The following is a 6,823-nucleotide window of genomic DNA, read 5'->3' as shown; positions in this document are numbered from 1 at the left end:
GAATTCAAAACAGGCTCTGTGCTGACAGCAGACAGTCCTATGCAGAGCTGAATCCATGAACCGTGAGATCATGACTTGAGCCAAAGTCAGATGATTAATGAAAAAAGAAAAATTGAAAAACTTTGTCACCACTAAACCAGCCCTACAAGAAACCCTGAGGGGGACTCTCTGATGGAAGTGTTGTAAGGAACGAAGATACCAGAGAGACCACCACAAGCATGAATCCCACAAAGGACACGATGACTCTGAACCCATATATTTCAATAATAACACTGAATGTAAATGGGCTGAATGCTCCAATCAAAAGACATAGGGTAGCAGAATAGATAAAAAAAAAAAAAAAAGAAAATCCATCTATTTGCTCTCTACAAGAAACTCATTTTAGACTGGAAGATAGCTTCAGTTTAAAAGTAAGGGGATGGAGAAATATATATCATGCTACTGGGAATCAAAAGAAAGCAGGAGTAGATATACTTATATCAGACAAACTGGACTTTAAATTAAAGACAATAACAAGAGACGAAGAAGGCCATTATATAATAATTACAGGGTCTATCCATCAGGAAGAATTAACAATTATAAATGTCTACACACCGAATATGGGAGCACCTAAATATTTAAAACAGTTAATCACAAACCGAAACAATCTTATAGATAAGAATGTGCTAATAGCAGGGGATTTTAATACTCCACTTAGAGCAATGGATAGAGCAACTAGACAGAAAATCACTAAAGAAACAATGTACTTGAATGACACAGTGGACCAGATGGATCTGGCAGATACTTTTAGAACTGAGGCCATGGAATTCACTTTCTTCTCAAGTGCGCATGGCACATTCTCCAAGATAGATCCCATACTGGGACATAAAGCAGCCCTCAATAAATATAAAATAATTGAGATCATACCATGCACACTTTCAGATCATAATGCTTTGAAACTTGAAATCAATTACAGGAAGAAGTCTGGAAAACCTCCAAAAACATGGAGGATAAAGAATACCCTACTAAAGAATGAATGGGCCAATCAGGCAATTAGAGAGGAAGTTTAAAAATATATGGAAACACATGAAAATGAAAATACAACAATCCAAAATCTATGGGATGTGGCACAGGCAGTCCTAAGAGGAAAGTACATTTCACTTCAGGCCTATTTCAAGAAATTAGAAAAAGCACAAATGCAAAATCTAACAACTCACCTAAAGGAACTAGAGTAAGAGCAACAAGTGCACCCCAGTAGAAGAAGAGAAATAGTAAAAATCAGAGCAGAAGTAAACAACATACAGACCAAAGAAACAATCGAACAGATTCATGAAACCAAGAGTTATTGTTTTCAAAAAATAAACAAAATTGACAAACCTCTAGCCAGGCTTCTGAAAGGAAAAGAGGGAGCCCTCAAATAGACAAAATCAGGAAAGAAACTGGACTCGTTATGACCAAACTCTCAGAAATACAAGCAATTATCAGGGAATACTATGAAATATTATATGCCAACAAATTGGAAAATTTAGAAGAAATGGACAAATTCGTAAACACACACTCACTACCAAAATTCACATGGGAAGAGATAGAAAACATGAACAGATGCATAACTAGTGAAGAAATCGAATCAATTATCAAAAATCTCCCAATAAATAAGAGCCCTGGACCTGATGGCTTCCCTGGGGAATTCTACCAGATGTTTAAAACAGAATAAATACCAATTCATCTCAAGCTATTCCAAAAAATAGAAATCGAAGGAAAACCTCTGGACTCATTTTATGAACGAGCATCACTCTGATTCCCAAGCCAGACAGAGATCCAGCAAAAAAAGAGAACTACAGGCCAATATCCTTGATGAAGACGGATGCAAAAATTCTCAACAAGATTCTTGCAAATCGAATTCANACAGCATATTAAAAGAATTATCCACCAAGATCAAGTGGGATTCATTCCTGGGTTACAGGGCTGGTTCAATATTCGCAAATCAATCAATGTGATTCATCATATCAATAAAAGAAAAGATAAAAACCATATGATCCTGTCTATAGATGCAGAAAATGCATTTGACAAAATACAGTATCCCTTCTTAATAAAGACTCTAGAGAAAGTCGGGATAGAAGGAACCTACTTAAACATCATCAAAGCCATCTATGAGAAGCTTTCAGCTAACATCATCCTCAATGGGGAAAACCTGAGAGCTTTCCCCCCTGAGATCAAGAACACGACAAGGATGTCCACTCTCACCACTGTTGTTTAACATAGTGCTGGAAGTCCTAGCATCAGCCATCAGACAACAAAAGGAAATCGAAAGCATCAGAATTGAACAAGTAGAAGTAAAACTTTCACTTTTCGCAGACGACATGATACTCTACATACAAAACCTGAACAGACCCCACCAGAAGCCTACTAGAACTGATACAAGAATTCAGCAATGTTGCAGGATACAAAATCAACGTACAGAAATCAATTCTGTTCTTATACACCAATAATGAAGCAACATAAAGAGAAATCAAGAAGCGGATCCCATTCACAGTTGCACAAAAAAAACATAAAATACCTAGGAATAAACCTAACCGAGGATACAAGTGATCTGTATGATGAAAACTATAGAAACCTTACGAAGAAAATTGAAGAAGACACAAAGAAATGCAAAAACGTTCCGTGCTCATGTATTGGAAGAATAAATATAGTTAAAATGTCATTACTACCCAAAGCACTCTACACATTCAATGCAATCCCAATCAAAATTGCACCAACATACTTCTCAAAACTAGAACAAACTATCCTCCAATTTGTATGGAACCACAAAAGACCCCGAATAGCCAAAGTAATATTGAGGAAGAAAACCAAAACAGGAAGTATCACCATCCCAGACTTTAGCCTCTACTACAAAGCTGTCATCATCAAGACAGTTTGGAATTGGCACAAAAACAGACACATAGAGCAATGGAATAGAATTGAGAACTCAGAAATGGACACAAAAGTATACAGCCATCTAATCTCTGACAAAAGCAAGAAAGAATATCCGATGGAAAAAAGACAGCCTCTTTCACAGATGGTGTTGGGAAAACTGGACAGCAACATGCAGAAGAATGAAACTAGGTCATTTTCTCACAGCATACACAAACATAAACTCAAAATGGATAAAGGACCTGAATGTGAGACAGGAAACCATCCAAACCATAGAGGAGAAAGCAGGAAACAACCTCCTTCACCTCCACCGCAGCAATTTCTTACTTGACACATTCCCAAAGACAAGGGAATCAAGAGCAAAAATAAACTATTGGGACCTCAAGACTAAAAGCTTCTGCACGACAAAGGAAACAATCCATAAAACTAATAGGCAACTGATGGAATGGGAAAAGATGGTTGCAAATGACATATCAGGTAAAGGGTTAATATCCAAAATCTATAAGGAACTCACCAAACTCCACACCCGAAAAACAAACAACCCAGTGAAGAAATGGGCAGAATATATGAACAGACTCTTCTCCAAAGAGGACATCCAGATGGCCAAGAGAAACATGAAACGATGCTCAGCTTCCCTCCTCATCAGGGAAATTCAAATCAAAACCACACTGAGATACCACTTCACGCTGGTCAGAGTGGCTAAAATGAACAAATCAGGAGACTCTAGATTCTGGCGAGGATGTGGAGACACGGGCACCCTCCTACACTGTTGGTGGGAATGGAAACTGGTGCAGCCCCTCTGGAAAACAGTGTGGAGGTTCCTCAAATAATTAACAATAGAACTCCCCTACTACCCAGCAATAGCACTTCTAGGAATTTACTCAAGGGATATAGGAATGCTGATGCATAGGAGCACATGGACCCCAATGTTCATAGCAGCACTTTCAACAATAGCCAAAACATGGAAAGAGCCTAAGTGTCCATCAACAGACGAATGGATCAAGAAGATGTGGTTTATCTATACCATGGAATACTACATGGCAATGAAAAACAATGAAATCTGGCCATGTGTAGCAGCATGAATGGACCTTGAGGGTGTTATGCTGAGTGAAATAAGTCAGGCAAAGAAGGACAAATACCATATGTTTGCACGTATAGGAGGATTAGGAGGAACTTAATGGAAGACCATGGGGGAGAAGAAGGTGGGGAATAGTGGGGGAGGGGAAGAGAGGCAAACCATGAGAGGATCTTAAATGCTGAGAACAAACTGAGGACTGATGGATGTGGGGGGGCAGGGGGGAGATGGACATGGAGGAGGGCACTTGTGGGGATGAGCACTGGGTCTTATATGGAAACCAACTTGACAAAAAACTATTTGTAAAAAGAATAAAATAAAATAAAATAAAATAAAATAAAATAAAATAAAATAAAATAAAATAACAAAATAAAGATGACTTACTTAGGCATTTAGGCTAAGGATTACAGTCTGTCTTGAGATAATGAAGTTTCTTTATATCTTAGAAATTTTACTGAGTAGTATATGAACTCAAGTCAGTCTGAATTATTAATTTCCACCCACATTGTCAATCGTAAAATCCAGAAGTGTTCTATTAATTTTGGTTCAAAAACTCATGAATTGTTGTATGTATTTGAGTACCTGAGTATCTGTTTATGTTTGTGCAGAAATGTGTGTCAGATATATGCTTGCTACTTATTTTGTAGAATGTGAGTTTGTAAGTAGGTAATGCATTCCAACCATGAGTTTAAAAATAAATCTCTCCCAGTTACTAAATCAAGTTGTAAACCTTATTTACCCTGCTACTACAGTAACTTTTAACAAGAGAAAGGTTTCTTTTCCATATATTACCTTTGGCTTCATCTTATACTAGTGACTCTTGATTACAAGTAGTATTAGTGAAACAGAAATCAACACAGAGCACTCAAGTTTCCTTTATTTCTTTCTATTTTTAATGTTATTGGGGGGGGGCAGAGGGCAGACAGAAAGAGACATAGACGAGAGACAGAGAATCCAAAGCAGGCTCCAAACTGTCAAAGCCAAGCCCGACATGGGGCTCAAACCCACAAACCCCAAGATCATGATCTGAGCTGAAATGGGATGCTCAACGAAGTGAACCACTCAGACGCCCCTCAAGTTGTTTTTCAAATACAGTTCTTGTTTCAGCATTTAGTGTCTCAAAGGGATTTTAATCAAGGTTATGGGAAAAGGCTGTAAACTTTCTGATGTATATTTAACAAACTGGAGGTCACTGCAAACATGTCTTAATCAAGGGTGAGTGCAATGAGATTGCAATCAGGAAAATAGAAGACTCAATGATAAGTAAAGCTTTTGTCTCCTAAGTAAAATTTAATTAAAACTCAAAGGGACTCACATTTTCACCTTTTTTTGTAGGATTTAATTTTTCTAGTCTGAGCCATAATTTTAAAAAATGGTAAATATGGCTGAGTAATTCATTTGATTTGAATCACTAACGATTCTTTCAGATGGTGATTGGAATTAATTCTGCACCATAGAGACAGCAGAATTTAAGAAGACTTCACTGAAATTTCACTGTTGAATATTGAAAGCATAATTCCTTCTAATAAAATATAAATTTACAAATGCCATGTAATATTTGTACATTTTCTAATTGACTCGGGCACCCCACAAAACTATGTTTCTACCCTCACAGGAGTAAAAGTTATGAAAGAAGACAAAAACAGATTTAAACTGAAAAGAACAGATACTACACTTGACCTTAGCCCAAAGGCAGAGAAGAGATATAAAAACAGATTTAAAAATACTTACATATTGTATCATCTTCTGCAATAAATGAATTAATGAATGAATGGCCTTTCAAAGTTTTCAAAATATTTTTGATGTTTATATTATTTTTCAGACAGAGATAGACAGAACATAAGTCGGGGCAGGGCAGAGAGAAAGAGAGAGCGAGCGAGAGTGAATCTTCAGAGAGAATCTGAACCAGTCTCCAGGCTCCCAGCCATCAGCACTAAGGCTGACATGGGGCTGGAACCCGTCAACCGCGAAAGTATGACCTGAGCCGAAGTCGAGAGGAAGCTCAACCAAATGAGCCAATCAGGCACCCGCACGAATGGCCTTTCAATCCACCATAACTTATGTTCCAATTGCCTACATAGAGAAGTTGTTTTTAACTGGATCACATAGAAATATAGAACGAAATTTTCAATTATAAATAATCTGCTTGTTAATTAACAAACATCTATATAGGAGATTTAGTCTTAATTGTACCTTCAAGTTTTAATCTATAGTAAAAACATACTACCATTTGTTATTTATTTTAACGCTGTAAGTATAGGGATAAGAATCTTATTCTTTTCTAAGGAGAAAGACAAAATATAGCTACAAATAGATTACAATGTAACTGTCTTTCTGCTTACATAATAACTTTGGAACTCTTCTCTAACCAGAGATTAAGTAGTACTGTGAGTTAGGCAATAGGTTGGTCTTTGAAAGTAGTCCCTAAATTTTACTACTCCATCAAGTGGGTGGGTGAGGTAGGTAAGTAATAGAAGAATAGTCTTAACTACGTAAATTCAACCAGTTCTGGCCTCTGCCATTTTGTCTAGCAAACACAAAACTGAAGAATTTTAAGGGACACAAATGATTTGTTGCAACAGAGCAGTTTTCAATGCATGCAAATAGTATCTTGTTATAACCCCAACAGTTCTTATGAAGAATAAAAATGTGCATTATGGGATAGTGTTTGTTTGTGACTTTGAAGAAGTTACATACCCATGGTCTATCAAGTTCCGCCTTTTGTATAAATGTGTATAATGATAGTAACAACCTTCTTGTATTTGTTTTGGGGATCAAATGACAAAAGCAATGCGAAACATTTGGCACCATATCTCACATACCCTAAATAATTCATTAAGTTTCAATATTAATAATACT

General features: G+C 36.9%; 1 pseudogene; it reads right to left on the bottom strand.

The window, feature by feature from the left end:
- Window positions 1–5,491: 5,491 nt before the first annotated feature.
- On the bottom strand, window positions 5,492–5,669 carry LOC120226869 (annotated as a pseudogene).
- Between the last annotated feature and the right edge of the window lie 1,154 nt (window positions 5,670–6,823).

Source organism: Hyaena hyaena, unplaced genomic scaffold (genome assembly GCF_003009895.1).
Source record: "Hyaena hyaena isolate Hyena2069 unplaced genomic scaffold, ASM300989v1 scaffold_1875, whole genome shotgun sequence".
NCBI lineage: Eukaryota > Metazoa > Chordata > Mammalia > Carnivora > Hyaenidae > Hyaena > Hyaena hyaena.
Note: the sequence above shows the minus strand (reverse complement) of the source record. Positions and strands in the feature narration are given on the sequence as shown.